The sequence below is a fragment of the Staurois parvus genome, unplaced genomic scaffold (genome assembly GCF_062004578.1).
Source record: "Staurois parvus isolate SC_StPar_1 unplaced genomic scaffold, SC_StPar_1.0 ptg000339l, whole genome shotgun sequence".
Lineage (NCBI taxonomy): Eukaryota > Metazoa > Chordata > Amphibia > Anura > Ranidae > Staurois > Staurois parvus.
Window position 1 is genome coordinate 3,460,687 of NW_028318135.1, and position 17,800 is coordinate 3,478,486.

The window sequence follows — 17,800 nt, forward strand, 5'->3', positions numbered from 1 at the left end:
ATGGTATGGTCTGCATGGCCATACATTTTACAGACTGACAGTCTTCTTTTCAGGTAGAATATGAAAGGACTATCTAAATATAAAAGAGGGCAGCACACTTTGTTTAAATGTCATATTGAAATATCAAAGTGTACCTCAACAAATCTTATAGGGGGGACGAGATCTGTGTAACCAGATAAGGTAGAATGGCTGTCCAGTTTCCACATTACATATTCAAGGTCCTTGCATTTACAGCATGACACTAAGAATTTTAGAATTAAAGCCAACTGAAAATCAGCAAATTACCTTAGTAACAATAGTCAATAATATATTTTGGAGCCCAGTGGCTACTATGCTTGGCATAAAAATTGAATTAATTGACTGACTGTTTAAGAGTCAAATTTAACTTTAAACTGGGTTAGGGAGAGAGAGGGTTGAGAAATTTAATCATTTTTGTTTAAATGGATTCTATGCATAATCTTAAGATGTCTAAGAACTTACAAAATAATTACAAAGCATTGCCATGATTTCATTCTCACAGATCATATAACCATTCATACTAGTCTAGTCATACTACCAATACAGTGATCAGTGAAAAAAACCCCACTGATACTGTACTAATGTCACTGGGGAGGAAGGGGTTAACATATTTAGAGTTTACTGTGTAAGGGGAGTGTTTTAATAGGGGGCGGGGGTGTGTGCTGGATGGGGGGAGGGAGGGGGAAGCTGATCGAGGGAGAGAAATTCTTCTCTCTCTCTTCAGCTTGTTGGGAAACTGTCACAGAGCAGGCTGTGTGTAAACAATGCAGCTCTGCTCTGTGTCAGTGATAACAGCTCATCGCGGGAAAACGGCTGGTAAAAACCGTCCGTGACCCGGCGGCTGACACCCGCTGCGGACACCCGCGGGACAGGCAGGGCGGGCGCGCGCCTCACACGCGCCCCCTACCTGTTTTGCGGAGGTCCATTTTAAAACGTCGTTTTGCCTACGAGCGCCGCCCTGCCGCCGTTTATAGGCGGTGGCTGGGCGACATGTGGTTAATAAACTCTCCATTATCTTCCCAACTTTAGAAGTTAAACTAACAGGTCTATAGTTACTTGGTAAAGACTTTGATCCCTTTTTAAATATAGGCACCACATTTGCCTTACACCAATCCAGTGGTACTATGCCAGTAATTATATGGTCCCTAAAAATTAGAAACAATAGCTTTGAAATTATTATTATTATTATACAGTATTTATAAAGCGCCAATGGTTTGCTCAGCGCTGTACATTACAAAGGGGGACAGAACATGTGGCAGAACAATACCAATACAATGCAAAACATGAGTTGAAATAACAGAGCTCAATTCTTTAAGGACCCGTGGTGGTATGCTATCCGGTCCAGGTGCTTTATTCACCTTTATTCTGTCTCAATATTTCTGGGCCATATCAGTTTTGAGCCATTGTGGATCATTTGGGGCTGTGTCGATATCATCCCTATTATGGACATGAGCTCCCCCATATTCCTTTGTATATACAGAGCTGAAGAAGGTATTTAATAAATTAGCTTTTTCTTTGTCCCCAATCACTCACTCTAGATTATTTTGTAAAGGGTCTACATGCTCTGACCTGACCGCTATACTATTAGAAGAATTTTGGGGTAGTTTGTCCTGCTATCATTTGCAATCTGTCATTCATTTTAAATTTTTGCGGCCTTGATTTCCTTTTTACACATTCTGTTATATTCTTTGTAACATTTAAACGATGATAGTGTTCCTTTATTTTATATTTTACAAAAACTCTTTTCTTATTATTTATATATTTTTTAACTTTGGTCATAAGCCACATAAGTTTTATTTTTAGCCTTTTCAATTTATTGCCCATGAAATATATTTTGTAGTGTGTTTGCATACAGTCTTTTTGAAGAACTCCCATTACTGTTCTGTGTTCATTGATGCCAATATTCCCTCCCAGTCTAAATCTTGGAGAGCCTTCATCCTTGGAAAATTAGCTCTCTTAAAGTTGAGTGTTATATTAGTAATAAGCTCTGCTTGGTTTGAGATTGCCAGGCCCAGCAGAGCATGATTCCTAGTTGCGGCCTCTATGAACTGTACCATAAAATTGTCTTGTAATAGGTTTATGAATTTTTGCCCTTTAGCTGTTCCTGTAGTGCCATTACTCCAGTCAATGTGCTGTTCCTACCATTTTCATAAAGAACATTCTCCTTAATTATTATGCTAATACTCAATAAAAAATTGTACTCTGGATCAGTTTAAAATGAGAAGTATATCTATGTTAGGGTCTTGTAAAAGGAGACATACGTATAGTCACAGCATACGCTTTCATTTTTTACATCACCATTGTAATTGCAATACAAAAATGTTTTTGCAGTCTATTATAAGCTTACTTGAAAAATCTCCTTTCAAGTTGTGATTGTTGCCTGTCTGGTGGCCATTTCTATAATCTTCTTTTTTGACTAATATTCTGCTTATTCCTTGTGCTTACATTCAAAGGATGAAATATCCCAAGGTTCCTTGCTGCCTACAAAAACTGATTCTGTACTGAGTGTGTCTCCTGAAACTCCCCCTCTCAGCACCTTTGTAGTTTAGAAAGCAGGTTCTGTAAAATGTTGGACACAGTAGTGCATATTCACAAGGTATAGTGAATATGTGTCACAAAACTCAAGAAAGTAATTCAAGACACAATTGAAATACAGTGTAAAAAGGGAATTACAGAATGCATTTAGATGTTGACACTTTAAGGGACCAGGGTTAGTGCTATGAATATAATTTGTGTAAGCTTTAGCAGTAGATACAACTAAAATTAGGTCAAGGACTTGGACTGAAACTATACATGGAGAAGTAGAAAAACAGGTCCTTTTTTTAATTGTATTAACACCAAAAAACTAAGATGTATATATATATATATTTTTCTATTATTATCATACAGGATTTATATAGTATCAACAGTTTGCTCAGCACTTTACAATATAAAGGGAGACAATACAGCAATAATACGGTTCAATACAAGAGGGTTAGGAGGACCCTGCTCCTTAGAGCTTACAATGTAAGAGGGAGGGGCTGGTGGTACAAAAGGTAATAACTGTGGGGCAGAGGCGTAGCTAGGGGGGGGGCAGGGGGGTACATATGTACCCGGGCGCCAAGGTACAGGCACGCCAAAATGAGGTCACAAGATCACTGCAGTGGCTGCAGCAGACGTGTCATCTGAGACGTCTGCCATCCACAGTGAGTTATAAGAGGACCCGGCCGGGAGAGGAGCGGAGAGGAGGGCAGTGAGCCGGGCATGTGCAGAAGGGGACAAGGGGAGAGCCGAGCCAGGTGAGTAGTGCCATGGATGAAGGGGGGGCAATGTGATCAGGACGGGGGGTGTCTACAGGAACCATATGAAGCGGGGGGGTCATGAGGTGGCCGTTCGTCCCCGGGCGCAAAATATCCTAGCTATGCCTCTGCTGTGGGGGATGAACTGATAGGAGGAATAGAAGATTCCGTTATTAGCTGAAGGCGGGATAAGCTTCCCTGAAGACATAGGTTTTCAGAGATCACCTAAAAGTAGGCAGAGTAGGCAATAGTCGGATAGATTAGGGTAGAGTGTTCCAGAGGATGGGGGAGGCTCTGGAGAAGTCCTGGAGATGCGCATGGGAGGAGGAGACAAAGGAGCTAGAGAGCAGGAGGTCATGGGAGGAGCGGAGAGGATGGTTTGGGTGATATTTGGAGACAAGATTTGTGATGTAATTTGGGGCAGAGTTATAAATGGCTTTATATGTTATTGTCAATGTTTTGAATTTTATTCCATGGGCAATGAGAAGCCAGTGGAGGGATAGGTTAATGAGGATTGAATAATTTGCTTAGTGGTTTCAGAGGTTAAGAACGGGCGTATCTTGGAGATGTTGCAGAGGTGAAGTCTACATGATTTGGACAGTGATTGGATTTGGGGCTGAAAGGACAGATGGGAGTCTAGGATTACATCTAGTGCCCTGGCATGAGGGAAGGGACTTATGGTTGTATTATTGATCTTGATGGAGAAGTAAGGGGAGGAGGCACAGGCTGGAGGGAATAGTATGAATTCTGTTCTGGAAAGATTTAGTTTGAGGAAGTGGAGTGACATCCATGCTGGTGTGTCACCTAATAGGTTAGTAATGTGAGAGGAGACTGAAAGGGTGAGGTGAGGAGTAGAAAGATAGATTTGTGTGTCATCAGCATAGAGATGGTACTTAAAGTCATGGGAGTTTATCAAGTGACCAAGGGAGGAGATTTATATGGAAAAAAGAAGGGGTCCAAGGACAGAACATTGAGGGACCCCTACAGAAAGAGGAAGTGGAGAGGAGGAGATGGAGTTATAGGTAGTGCTGAAGTAGTGCTGCGATAGGTAGGAGGAGAACCAGGAGAGAGAAGAGTCTCGGAGGCCAAGAGAGTGGAGTTTTTTCAGGAGGAGGGGATGGTCAACAGTATCAAAAGCCGCAGAGAGGTCAAATAGTAAGAGTATGGAGGAGTGGCCATTGGTTTTTAGCAGTTAGTAGATCATTAGTGAGTTTTAGTAGGGCAGTTTCAGTGGAGTGGAGTGAGCAAAAGCCAAACTGTAAAGGGTCAACAAGGTTGTTGTCAGTGTGGTAGGAGCTCAGGCGATTGTAGACTAAGCATTCTAAGAGTGTAGATATAAACGGGAGCATGGAGATGGGTTTTAAGTTGTTCAGGTTTGTGGGGTCCAGTGAGTGCTTTTTAAGCTCGGGAGTGATCTGTGCATGCTTTAGAGGGGTGGGGAAGGCACCATTAGAGAGGGAGAGATTGAAGATGTGAGTGAGGGAGCATAGGACAGAAGAAGAGGGTGACCATCATAGTTGAGAGAGGACAGGATCCAGGAAGCACGTGATGAGACAGGCTTCTGAGAAAACTTTAGTGACCTCTTCAGTAGTAGCAAGGTCAAAAGAGGAAAGTGTTCGGGGAGGTTTAGTATAAAGTATGCTAAGTAGGATAGATGTCTGTGTAGTGGAGATACCCCTATGAATTGCATCAATCTTGTTTTTGAAATGATTTGCAATCTTGTAAGCAGTGAGTGAGTTACTGAGTGGAGGTGGAGGTGGTGGTGGAGAAATTAGAGAGTTAAAATTAGAGAAGAGATGACAATAACTGAATGACAAGGTATCAATAAGAGTGACAAAGTAGGCTTGTTTGGCAGCATGGAGGGAGGAATTGTATTTTAAGAAAGCAGATTTATATATGGTGAATGCTTGCTGAGATTCGGTTTTATGCCACAATCGCTCCAGTGCATGACTATGAGGCTTAAGATTTCTGGTGTCCTCAGTCTGCCACAGTTGTAATGGTTGGGGCCTGATACTTTGTGTAGTTAGAGGAACAAGTAAGTCCAGTGTGGATGATAGCAAACGTTTTTAGACAGCAGTGGCCAGGTCAGGACAGGGGAGAGATTCTGTCATAGAGGTGGTCAGTTGCAGAGTGGAAAAAAGAAGGGTTTAAGTTGTGAATGTTTCTGTGTGTAGTTGTTTGCTGCTTGGAGGGATAAGTGTTTGAAAATGAGGACACTGTGAAGGTGATGAGATTGTGATCAGAGAGAGGAAAGGGGATGTTTATTTGGTTGTAAGGAGTGCAAAGATGGGAGAAAACAAGGTCTGATGTGTTCCCATCAGATTGAGTGGAGGACTATATCCATTGTGTTAAGGCAAAAGATCAGGTTAGGTTGAAGAGTTGGAATGTAGCTGGGTTGTTCACATTAATGGGGATGTTAAAATCTCCAAGAATGAGAGTGGGTATTTCAGAGGAGAGAAAGTAGGGTAGCCAAGCAGAGAAGTCAGCAACATCGTCCAGGAGGTCAGTAGATCACTGCAATCCTCAGAGAAATGGGAGAAAACAGCCAAATGCAGTGAGTCTCAAAAGAAGAGAAGGATAGAGAGGGAGGGTTAGGGAGAACTTGAAAGGTGCTCAGTGGGGATAGAAGCAAACCAACTTTTTGTGGGAGACAAAAAGGTCATGGACAGAGGTGAGCTTATTACAGACAGAGCAGGCATTCCAGAGTGCACATGAAAAAGGGAGGGTGGTTGTAGGAGCATGGGGATTGAGATTAAATTGAGTGGATTTCGGGTATTCTGAAAGGAAGGAAGGTGGGTGCCTGGTGTGGAGGTGAGATACTAGAGGACCAGGGTTTGGGGAGATATCCCCAGAGGTTATGAGAAGGAGAGTGAGGAAAGTAATATGGGAGTGGGATGCATATGAGTGCACATGTCTCCCAGTCCTGGTGTTTGGGCCAGCAGGTGAGTACAGTATTAGCAGGAGGTGATGAGAACAGTAGTAGGGAGGTGGCAGAAGTGAGGGTGATATATAAGCTTTGGGGTGGATCAGAGAGGTAAAGAAATGAGATTTTGAGAACAGAGGATAGTAATATGAAAAGGAGAAGTAGAGGGGGCATAATAAAAAGTACATGGAGCCGGAATCAGACTTGTAGGAGATGTTTTCCAGGGTGTTTCTTTGCAGTCCATCCAGCGTGCAGTAGAGTTCTTTGTTGTATCTTCCTGCTGCTTGAGTTATCCTGCTTTATTTAAACTGCTGTGTTCAACTGCTGTTTTGTACTCCAGGAGAAAATGCACTCATGCAGGACAATGTCCCATCTGCTACTGTACCCTCCCATCTGTGACCTCCCCCATATGCTGGTCTAAATTTGTAGGGAGATGATCAAATGAGCAACTCTTCTCTGACCCAATTAGGAATTGATAAGGATCACATGAATTTCGGGGGAGGTTGGTCAAAACCAGACCAGCCACATACACAGGCCAAAGTCATAAAAGATGATTGGATATTATATAAAACAGAAAACCTGTTTGTGCTGAAAAAAATAATATTATAAATTGCACTTGAATATAATATTAATAATGAAAGGTATTAACACCCACCTTTAGTCTTTAACTGCTACTCTATAGAAGAAGTACTGCTACAGTGTGGCAAGGCTGTGCAATGCATTTCCGAGTAGGGGGTACATGAGCCACCCTACCCATGCTGCTATTGGCTGTTGGCTATTGGCTGATTGGATGTCAATCACCATGTCCCGGCCAGCACACATCAATCGTCATGTAAAGCTGACAGGGGAGAGACCTGTGTGTAAACAATACAGGTCTCTCTCCTGTCAGCAAGGACATTCTGCTTTGTATTTCTCTGCACAGCAGAGAAATACAAGGGAGTGTGTCTCTGTAGTAAAACACACACAGCACATAATGTAAAACACACACAGCACACAGGTAACCCTTTGATCGCCCCCAGATGTTAACCCCTTCCTGCCCAGTGTCATTAGTACAGCGTCAGTGCTTTTTATTAGCACTGATCACTGTATTAACCGCATGCCGCCCAGCCACTGTACATATACGGCGGCAGGGCGGCACTCACAGGCAAAACCACGTTTTAAGACGTGTGTTTTGTAAACAAATAGGGGGCACGCGCGAGGCGCGCGCCGCCCTATTTGTCCCGCGGATCACCGCCGCAGAAGTCAGTCCCTGGGTCACAGCCGCTCCTTAGCGGCTATGTCCCGGCGATCGGTGGCAAACAGTGACAGAGAGCACATATTGCAGTAGCTGTGCTGTCTGTCACTTCCTTCTCAGCTCGAGGATGAGCTGATCGAGAAAGAACAGTTTCTCTTTCTCGATCAGCCTTGTCCCGCCCAGTACACACCCCCACCCCCTAGTAAAACACTCCCCTCACTCCTATAACCCTTCCCTGCAAAATAAAGTTAACCTCTTCCTCCTCATTGCCATTAGTACAGTGTCAGTTTTTTTTTTTTGCACTGATCACTGTATTAGTGTTTTTGGGGATGTCAGTGACCCCAAGTCAGTAACCCCCAATGTCAAAATGTCCGCCGCAGTCCCGCCATAAGTCGCTGGTCGCTGCCATAAGTCCCTGATCGCTGCCATAATTCGCTGATCGCCGCCATTATTAGTATAAAAAAAAAACCTAAAAATCCCAGTATCTTTCCCGCCATTTGTAAATGCTATAACTTTCACGTAAAACAATTAATTTACACGTATTGGGGTTTTTTTTAGCAAAGACATGTCGCAGAATGCATTTTGGCAGAAATTTATGACTAAATTTGATTTTTGCATTTTTTTTTACTGGATATGTTTTATTGCAAAAAGTCCAAAATATTGTTTTTTTTTCCTCAAAATTGTCAGACTTTTTTTTTTATAGCGCAAAAAATAAAAACCGCACAGGTGATCAAATACCACCGAAAGAAAGCTCAATTTGTGGGGAAAAAAGGATGTAAATTTAATTTATGTACCATATTGCATGACCGCGCAATTGTCTGTTAAACTAGCGCAGCGCTGTATAGCAGAAAAATGGCGTAAATTGCAGTATTTATACCATAGTTTGTAGACGCTATAACTTCCACAAAAAGCAATCAATATACACTTATTGGGATTTTTTTTACCTAAAACATGTACCAGAATACATTTTGGCCTAAATTTATAACCAACTTTGAGTTTATTATATATTTTTTATAGCTGAAAATAAAAAATATTGTTTTTCTTCAAAATTTTTGGCCTTTTTTTGTTTATATCATGAAAAATAAAAAGCGCACAGGTGATCAAATTACACCAAAAGAAAGCTCTATTTGTGTGAAAAAAGGACATAAATTTTGTTTGGGTGCAGCATTGCATGACCGCGCAATTATCAGTTGAATTTGTGCAGCGCCGAGTAGCAAAAAGAGGCCTGGTCATTAAGGGGGGTAAATCCTCAGGAGGGCAAGTGGTTAATGTCACTGGGGATGTCAGTGGCAGTTAGTCAGTTCCCACCCAGGGTCAGAATGCCCACCGCAGTCCTGCTATAAGCTGTTGATCACCGCCATTACTAGTATAATAAAAATTCCAGTATGTTTACCGCCATTGGTAGATACTATAACGTTCACATAAACCAATTAATTTACACATATTGGGATTTTTTTTAGCAAAGAGGTGTAGCAAAATACATTTTGGCCTAAATTTATGAATAAATTTGATATTTAAATTTTTTTACTGGACATGTTTTACAGCAAAAAGTCAAAAATATTGGGTTTTTTTTCAAAATTGTCGGTCTTTTTTTGTTTATAGCGCAAAAAATAAAAAACACAGAGGTGATCAAATACCACCAAAAGAAAGCTCTATTTGTGGGAAAAAAGTACATACATTTCATTTATGTACAGTGTTGCATGACTGCGCAATTGTCAGTTAAAATAATACAGTGCTGTATTGCAAAAAATGGCCTGACCAGGAAGGGGGGTAAATCCTCTGGAGGGCAATTGATTAAAGTGAACATTTCTTTTCTGAAAACACTGCAACATAACAGCCTGACTAGAATGAAAGGACTCTGTACACTCCATGGTACAGTATATTCCATGTACCCTGAAACTCATGACACTGATATGTAATCTCTGGTTTTCTTAGAAGTCAAGGTCTGATCCATTCCCTCCTACCTTCTCCTGGCCCACTCCCTTTTGGTTGGTAAAGATGAAGGAGGGCCTAATTGTTCTACAGGTCAGTATAGCATTTGCATCTGTACTAAATGTATGTTTTCACAGCTAGGAGGCAGTGATGGTATAACAACCACAGATGCAATGTGTATAAAGCTGAAAGTTGTTCAAAATTAGGTGAATCACAGGACTTCAATGTAATATTCATGTGGCTGAGGGGATTTATCTGGATCATTAGAGGCTTTCTGTGACCCTGGTCAAAAAAGAATCATTTAATGTGATCCACAATGGTAATGCTTAAGCATTAAACGTTTTGTGAATTTATAGTTTATGAGGTAATCATTCTTTCATCATCTCTCATGATGCTAAAAGGTTTAAATATATCGCCATTTGGAAAGCTATTAGTATTACAATACCTATTCTTTAGGTTCTTATCATGCATTGGTAAACAGTCTGGCCATCAAGCCTGGACTGGTTACCTTGTTGTTGTAAAATTTATTTACAAAAAACTGATTTGTTTTATAATTGTCTAGTGTTTTTGGATTGCTCAGCCTTCTCAGCCCCCAAAATACATTGTAGCTTACAGTATATAGCCAAGGCAAGAATAGATCAGACACATTGCAACAGCATAGATTCAAAAAGCTGTATGCCTTATTAAACAGGTTATCTCATAAATTAAACATTTTATCTCATAACATTTACATCAAAATTTTCAATTCACTAAAATAAATATTACATTGGTGTGAAATGTGTATTTTTCTGCATGAAATGAACATCTAACTAACGAAAGTCTGTATTTCTCATGAATAGGTATTTTTTCTCTTGAGTCACTATTTTATCTAAAATGGCTCCATTTTCTGTCAACCCTATCAGATTCCTCAACTATAAATTTAGGAGCAAAACTGCAAACATTTTTGTAAATTAACTTTTACATATAGAATACCTTAAAATTGTTTAACATGAATGTTGTAAATTTAGCTGAATCCTGTGGTAAAAAGCTTGTTTGAACTAAAAAACTGACTGTCTTGTTAAAAGCAAATTATGTATTTTAAAATCTCATACCGGCTTTAATAAGCTAATGTAAATGTTGTTTTCATATTTTAAAATCTGCAGTATACTTGGTATTTAAAGTTAATGGATGTGCTCTAAAGGGGGCTCTATTGAAATTGTGGTCTAACCAGCAACTATCTGCCTCCTTAACACCATTTCAATGGGCAAAATATCATGGGTTTTTTCCTTTGTAAAACTCAACACACCTCAGCTGCATTGGCTTCTAAGAATATTTCAGAGAACTTCAAAACCCTGATGTCTCTACTGCCAGGTTCACCCCCCTCGATATGCTGCCTCTTCCATCTGAAGGAGAGTCAAGGAATGACTCTAACTAGGCTAACAATGAAATGATAACATTGGTTCAATGGACACTGTTTTAAGGTTTAAGAGCCCCGTCTACCTAGTTGTATCCTGCTACATTACTGGGGCTACTGTATTAGCTACAATGAAAAAATGTAACTTCTTAATTTTCACTCTGAGCTTTTTGCCACTGAGATGTGGTTTCTTTGACATTTCCTTTTCTTCTTTTGACATTTATTTGGTATCTGCTCACCTGAGTCTATTTAAGCACAGTTGAAATTAGAAGTTATACTTCTATTCCTTGTATGAAATGCTGTAAGAGATACAAATAGGTCTATCTCTTTGTACACAATTACAACATTTATACTTACCATAACATTTTGTGAGTTCTTCAATGTGTCTATGCAGCAGTCATAAAGTGTACATTTGATGTTCTAGACACAGCAATTCTTTTTAAATTAAATTGCAAATTCATATTTAATATTTATTGACCATAATATTGCCCTGTTTTTTGTTGAGATGGTGCCTATCATTCCATTAGTTTCACTGTTTTCTAATGAAGTATTGGGACCTCTGGTGTCTGTATGTAAGATATTATGATCTTTGAGTGTGCTGTTTACTGAAGTCAGATATTGTAAGCAAATGGGTATATACCCTTTGACTTTAATATTCAATATTTTTAATTTGTATATTTTTTTTTTAATTATGACCTTCTACTTTTAGATTGTATTTGTACGTGTTTTGTATCCCTAATGAAGGGGGAGTGTGTTTGGCCCCTCAAATACATTTGATTTATTCTGCTCCAAATCAAATTTATCATTAAATTACATTGGACTTTTGAATGCTTGTTTCGTGCTCTCATTGGATTATACAGTATGTTTTTCCCTGTTCCTGAGTGTGGTCACGATTTTGTCGAGTGTTGCCAACCTGGAACCAGTGTGCCCAATTACAAAGAGTGACTCTTATAAAATTTTAATCCAAAGCCCTGTTTGCGCTTGTGTTTGGACTACTGGACACTGTAGAATGGAGAGGAGAGAGAATGACTCTTATTGGCTGCAATGGACCTGCTGGGAAATCAAGGATGAAGCAAGGACAGGGAATTAAACCCTGGGACTCAAGTCATGTGGAAAGAGAACTGGGAGAACTGAATTAAGGTACAGTCTGTCAGAGAGTGAGCAGAGCTGCAGTGCACAGTTCAAAGGTGTGTGCTGTGCCAGGGGGAGAAAGAGAGCCAAGAGGGAAGAGGCACAGGCTGCAAAGAGAGACAGGATGGCACAAGGATGTGGACAGTTCTGTGCTGTGTAGGCAGAGAAAGGAGCCTGTCAATAGATGATGGAGTGTCACATGGGGTGGGCCAGAGAAGTACTGTGTGGTAAAGAGAGTAATAGAGTCTTGTCTGTGTATCTGTATTCAGGGTGCATCTGAGCTTCCTGCTATGATGCTGAATACTGAGTCCCTTTTTGAAGAGTAAGATTTTTTTCTGGGGCAGTTAATTCCATGGACCTTTCCTATGCACCAGAAAGACCATAAAAGGCCTACATTTTACCTACTCTGTGGGGATGGACTGATGACCGGAGGATTTCCTACCCAGCATTAGTGATGAGAGGCCTTTTGACCACCTGTATTTCTGCTAAACTTGCTGGCTGGTAAACTTTGCTGCAGCCAGAAGAATCTTCCCAGGAACTATTCCCTTGTGAATTTTGTGGATTACAAATACTCTTACTGTGAGAGTGAGCATTAAAATGAGAGTTTAAAGGTCATACCACTGGTTACTGTATATTTGATCCTCCACTAGCCAGTGTTTTATATAGAGCCTGGAAGACAATACATAAGCCACACTATTTATTGGAGATCATGGTGTTTCTTTTAGAGCTATTTCTGCTGTGTTTTATTACAATGCCAGGTAGTTCTTCTCTCTGTTTGACAAGGCTTTTCACGGGTGATAAGAGGGAATAGAGTGATAGAAACTCTTAACAAATGTTTGTTCCTGTGTTTATTATTGGTTACCCCCAGGGGCGGACTGACCATTTGGAAACTCGGGCACTGCCTGAGGGCCTGGGGTAAGTAGGGGGCCCCATGAGATGCCCCTGGTACCTTTTGCATAGGCTTTTTTGAGTTTGGGCAAGGACACAGGGGCCCCATGATCCCCTATTGCCCGGGGGCTCCATGAGTTGTCAGTCCGCCCCTGGTTACCCCTGTTATTGCAGTTACTGTTTAGGCTAGGTTCATATTACTGCAATACAATTTTGATCTGCCTTTCAGTGTGATTATGTAATGCTACTTGGATGCAACATTGATAAGGTTTGTATATTCAATGGGGCCAAAATTACACTGGAAATGCACCAAAGCAGTAAAGGAATCTTTTCCAAAATTTGTCTTTGCTGAACTGCATTGATGTGAATGGATACCATTGAAAAATAGTGTGATCTTCCCTTTGCAGTGCATTTTCTGACCACAATAAAACTTTGCTTCGTTTCTGGTGTGTCATGATCAGTTCAGGGTGGGTCATCACTGGGGATGGCAGAAGAACTCAACATCTCAGCAATTCCCTTGGTGTATATCTGCAATACAAGATCATCACTGTACCTCTGACTGCTAGTATCACTTGATTTGGAGATAGGTTTGTTTATCTTACTGCTGTGCTGCTTGCTGGAGAAAAAGCTATACATGTGTGCAATGGTCTCCATATTTCTGCTTAATTCAATTGGTGGGTCTGTGTTTTCTTAGCCAGTTTTGCTGCCTTTTGAATACTACCTCAACAGTTATTGGATCACCAATCATTAAAGTGTTACTAAACCCACAACTGTAAAATCAGTCTGTATATGCAGTAAAGCATGCTTGTTATACTCATTGTGCAACCTAAGGGGTTAATCCTCTGCATTGTGTAAAAGGCCGTTTGATCCTTTCTTCTCTGTTCCTCCCCTTTTTCAAGTGACCACCTCTTATGTCTAGACTGAACCGTAGGCATGCACATGCTCAGTTTGTTGTATATTGCTAGAGAGGTTTTTCTTGGGAGAGTGCATGTGATTAGCACAGGGCCAATCAGCACTGTCCAGACAGAGGTCAGGGGATTTCCATCCTCCTAGAGCAGAAAGAAAATTCCTCCTATAAGCTTTAGCTAGTGGTGGGCTGAACACAGATAGAAGTCACAACTCTGCTACAACTTCTGATGAAAAAAGGTATTTAGCAGTTTATATTTACTAAAATAATTGCACTTCCATGTTCTTTGTACTGTGGGAGACCAGATATAGTGAATGCAAGTTCTGGGATTTAGTAACACTTAAAGGGAGCAGCTTTGAGAAGTCAAAGCAAACTCCTGTGTCAAGATGGAGCATTTACATAGTTAGTCTGGCTGAAAAAAAGACAAAAGTCCATCCAGTTCAACCAATAAAAAAAAAAAGTTATAATCCTATACCCACAGTTGATCCAGAGGAAGGCAAAAAAACCCAGCAAAGCATGATCCAATTTGCTTCTACAGGGGAAAAAATTCCTTCCTGATCCCCAGAGAGGCAATTGGATATTCCTTGGACCAACTTTACCTATAAATGTTAGTTATATTAACCAGTTATATTCTGTGTATCCAAGAAATAATCTAGGCCTTTTTTAAAGCAATCCACTGAGCTGGCCAGAACCAACTCTTGAGGGAGTATATTCCACATTTTCACAGCTCTCACTGTGAAGAAACCTTTCTGTGTTTGGAGATTAAATTTCTTTTCCTCCAGAAGTAAAGAGTGCCCCCTTGTCCTCTGTGATGATCTCAGGGTGAATAACTCTACACCGAGTTCACTATATGAACCACTGATGTATTTATACATGTTGACCATATTGCCCCTGAATCTCCCCTTCTCAAGAGAGAATAAATTCAGTTCCTCTAATCTTTCCTCATAGCTGAGCTCCTCCATGCCGCTTATTAGTTTGGTTGCCCTTCTTTGTACTTTCTCCAGTTCCCCAATGTTCTTTTTGTGAATTGGTGCCCAAAACTTAACTGCATATTCCAGATGAGGTCTTACTAATGATTTGTACAGGGGTAAAATGATATCTCTCTCTGTCTGGAGTCTATACCTCTTTTAATACAAGAGAGGATTTTGCTCGCATTAGAAACCACAACTTGGCATTGCATGCTATTATTAAGCTTGTGATCTACCAGAACTCCCAGATCCTTCTCCACCATTGATTCCCACAATTGTAAACCCCCTAGTATGTATGATGCATGCATATTCTTAGTCCCCAAGAGCATCACCTTACATTTATCAACATTTAACCTAATTTGCCCAATTAAACAGTACATTGAGGTCAGCTTGTAAATTGAAGACATCCTGTAAGGATGTTATTCCACTGCACAGATTGGTGTCATCTGCAAAGACTGAAATGGGATGTTTAATCTCAGACCCTATATCATTTATAAATAGATTAAAAAGTAAGGGTCCCAACACTGAACCTGTTAATGATTCAGAGTATGAATCATTAACCACTACTCTCTGAATACGATCTTTTAGCCAGTTTTCTATCCATTTGCATACAGATTTTTCCTAGCCTGTAGGCTTTGCCTTACACATTAGCCATGTGTGGGGAACTGTGTCAAATGCTTTTGCAAAATCCAAGTATACCACGTCCACTGCCACCCTTCTGTCCAAGGTTTTGTTTACCGCCTCATAAAAAGAAATCAGATTTGTTTGACAACTTCCGTCTTTCATGAATCTATGCTGTCTGTTGCTTAAAATATTTTTTTCTAGCAAGAACCCCTCTATGTGGTCTTTTATTAAACTCTCCAGTATCACCCCAACTATAGAAGTTAAACTAACAGGTCTATAATTACTTGGTAAAGATTTTGACCCCTTTTTAAATATTGGCACCACATTGGCCTTATGCCAATCCAGTGGTACTATGCCAGTCATTAAAGAGTCCCTAAAAGTTAGAAACAATGGCTTTGAAATGACAGAGCTCAATTCTTTAAGGACCCGTGGTGGTATGACATCCGGTCCAGGTGCTTTATTCACCTTTATTCTGTCTAAATATTTTTGAATCACATCAATTGTGAGCCAATGCGGATCATCTAGAGCCAATACCATGCCCATTATGGACAAGAGCTCCCCCATGCCCCTTCGTTTACACAGAGCTGAAGAAGGTATTTAATAAATTTGCCTTCTCTTTGTCCCCAGTCACCCACTCTAGATTATTTTGTAAAGGGCCTACATGCTCAGACCTAACCTTTTTACTATTAATATATTTAACCATTTTCCGCCACCCTATGGCCGAATGTCGGGCGGCAAATGTCATCAGCGTTGTGGGTGGATGCCATATGGCGTCCTCCCACACATGCGCAGATTGCGCTCCTGCAGAGCGGCGCAGTGGCGCGATCTGTCACCGGCCATGTACCTCGGACACGGCCGATGACAGATCTGAGTATCGGCCCTGTTGCCGGTACCATGTGACCTGCTGTGACCAATCACAGCAGGTCACATGACAGTTGTATACAATGGATGGCTTCATTCATGCCAACCATTGTATACTACTGCCTAGCTGTGAATGGTCACAGCTAATCACATGCACATGTCATGTGATTAGCTGTGGCCAAATCACAGCTAAGCACAAAAAAAACCAAAAAAAAAACCCTGAATGAATCGATGTCATTCAGGTAAATGCTTGCTTATAGCAAAGTAATTCTTTGCTATAAGCAAATTGTGTAAAAAAAAAAAATACTGATCACTTCCCCAAAGTAGTACAATGTTACTATGGTAACATTGTACTACTTTGGTCATAGTGAAATATGAAAAAAATTTAAAAGAAAAAGAAAAAAAATTTAATAAAAAATAATAAAAAAATTAAAATAAATTAAAAAAAAATATATAATTTTTTTTTTTCATACTGTCACCAGTCAGTGTCCCTGATCACCGCCATGACAATTATATGATGATGCTGTACTACACTGGTGACAATATGTAAAAAAAAAATAGTGAAACTAATTTTTTTAATTTTTTAATTTTCCAAAAAATTATGACAAAAAAAATACAACTTCCAAAAACTTGCCATGCCTCTTATGAAGTACGTCGGACTGTCTACTTTGCAAAAAGGGGTCATTTGGGGGATATCTGTACTGTTCTGACATTCTTGGACCTCAAGAAATTAGATTGGCTGTCAGTACTTCAGGATTGATCAATATTCAGATCTATACCATAGTTTGTGAACTCTATAACTTTCCTACAAACTAAAAAATACATCCTTATTTGGGTTATTTTCACCAAAGACATGTAGCAGAATACATCTCAGCCTAAATTTATGAAGAACAATTATTTATTTGCAAACTTTTATAACAGAAACAAAGAAAAACTTTTTTTTTTCAACATTTTTGGTCTTTTTTTGTTAATTTAGCAAAAAATAAAAACCCCAGCGGTGATTAAATACCACCAAAAGAAAGCTCTAGTTGTGTGAAGAAAATGAAAAAATGTTAGTTTGGGTACAATGTTGTATGACCGCGCAATTGTCATTCAAAATGTGAGAGCGCTGAAACCTGAAAACTGTCCTGGGCAGGAAGGTGTAAAATTGCCCGGTATTGAATTGCTTAAAGAACTTTGGGGGGTTTGTTTTGCCATCTTTTGCAATCTGTTTTTCATTTTCAATTTTTGCGGCCTTTATTTCCTTTTTGCATATTCTGTACACTGAGACACAGTATGGAACAATACATAGTAAGTCAGTAATGGAGAAAGGATCAGCTGCAGGAAAACCACAGGCAATATCAATGATCAGTCTTTCATCTTCTGCTTGCTTTTTGAGCACACAGTTCTGATCCTCTTTAAAAAAAACTCATCTTCGTCACTGACTTGCTCTTAGCCTGCGATTGAACAATAAAGCTAAATCAGAATACTGATCTGGTCATCACTCTGCTCCCTTTCCATGTTTTCATTTTAGAACGGTGCAAAGCAATAGAAACCTGAATGGCTGAGAATGCAAGAGGATTACAAAAATCTAATATAACAAACAACATACAGTAGGTACTTATTATAGTACAATGTAAAAATATATTCATGAATACAAAAAC